Genomic DNA, 1,352 nt, shown 5'->3' with positions numbered 1-1,352 from the left:
GAACGCAAAACAAACAAAAAAATCCCCCGTGTCCCCTCGCGGGCTCCGTAAATTCCTGCAGCTTTCAGCTGAAGTTTTCAGCAGGAAGCGTTCACACTAGTATTTTCACAGGAAATGTAATTTTCTCTAGTTTTATTTTTAATTCCATGTCATCAGTCGGACTCCGTAGTTTTGCGTCCTTTCAGGCTTCCATACTTTATAACCCGCCTCGTTCTGATGTTTGGCCCCGCCTCCCTCGCTCGGTCTTGGGGGGTGTGAGCTCAGCGTCCTCGCGGCACGAACTTCAGACGCATCGGAACCAGGAAGGCGTTCACCGCGGGCCGATCGATACTCTCCTCCCGGGTAAGACCCTGAACATTCTCCCCTCTCAGCCCTCCGCGGTGGTCCAGGCGCTAAGCTAAGTGTGCTAACAGAGCCCTTTAGCTCGGCTTGGTTCGGCTCGGCTCACATCTGGTGAGTTTTCCCGGTGATTAGAGTTTCTTTGCTGTTTGAACAGAATAATAAAAGAGAAAACGGATGTTTTATTTGATTTATTTGTGTTTTCTGGATGTTTTTAGGCGCGTTAGCTTCACTTCAAACAGTCAAATGTCGGTGATTGAATGTTTTTATTCGCGGTGACTCAATAATCAAAGTGACTCTCTGTTTGTTTGTCTCATTAGCTTTTAGCCACTTCGCTTCTTCTAGTTTAAGCTGATATAAATTCACTTTTCAGTCGTTTTTGTGTTCAAATACTTGCGCAACTTTTGTTTGAAGTTTCGCTAAAAGTGGGAACAAAGAAAAGTTTTGGAGGCGTTTAAAGACCGCCGGAAACTGGAGTTGTTCTTGTGTTTGTCAGAACCTAATTGTAACCGACTGGTGGTCTGATTTAAACACTTTTCCTTCCTGAGCTTCTTCGGGGGGGTTGTTTCCAGCTGAAGCGGGTTTATCGCCTCTGTTCCCCGCTGAACAAAGGGCCCGCAGGCCTCTTCCCCCCCGAACCTCGGGCCTCCCGGGGGGGCTCGAACACAACGACCGAGATCAACCTGTTAAAGTGACGTCATGTTAGTGTTTCTTATCTCAACTAGTTCCTGAGTGTTTACAGAGTTTACACTTCCTTCATTCTTCTGTCTGCAGCTGTTTCACTGCTGAGCTTTTATAAAACTAAAGTAAAATATGAGTTTACAGACAAACAGTCTGATTAATGACTCTACTACTACATGTAGTGTAGGGACCAGGTGTGGTCTGGGACCAGGTGCGTAGAGTCTGGGACCAGGTGTGTAGAGTCTGGGACCAGGTGTGTAGAGTCTGGGACCAGGTGTGTAGAGTCTGGGACCAGGTGTGTAGAGTCTGGGACCAGGTGTATGTGTGAGAGT

At 47.2% G+C, this 1,352-nt stretch overlaps 1 protein-coding gene across 2 annotated transcripts in view; it reads left to right on the top strand.

Moving 5' to 3' along the window:
• Positions 1-233: 233 nt before the first annotated feature.
• si:dkey-199f5.8 (beta-1,4-galactosyltransferase 3) overlaps positions 234-1,352 on the top strand; it is a gene marked incomplete in the record, with an annotated part of 33,017 nt that continues 31,898 nt past the window's right edge. Inside the window, 1 exon segment of one of the 2 annotated variants that reach the window (XM_014003667.1) lies at positions 234-342. 2 annotated transcript variants of the gene reach the window in all.

This window comes from Austrofundulus limnaeus, unplaced genomic scaffold (assembly GCF_001266775.1).
Source record: "Austrofundulus limnaeus strain Quisiro unplaced genomic scaffold, Austrofundulus_limnaeus-1.0 Scaffold1, whole genome shotgun sequence".
NCBI lineage: Eukaryota > Metazoa > Chordata > Actinopteri > Cyprinodontiformes > Rivulidae > Austrofundulus > Austrofundulus limnaeus.
This window is presented reverse-complemented; position numbering and strand designations above follow the sequence as displayed.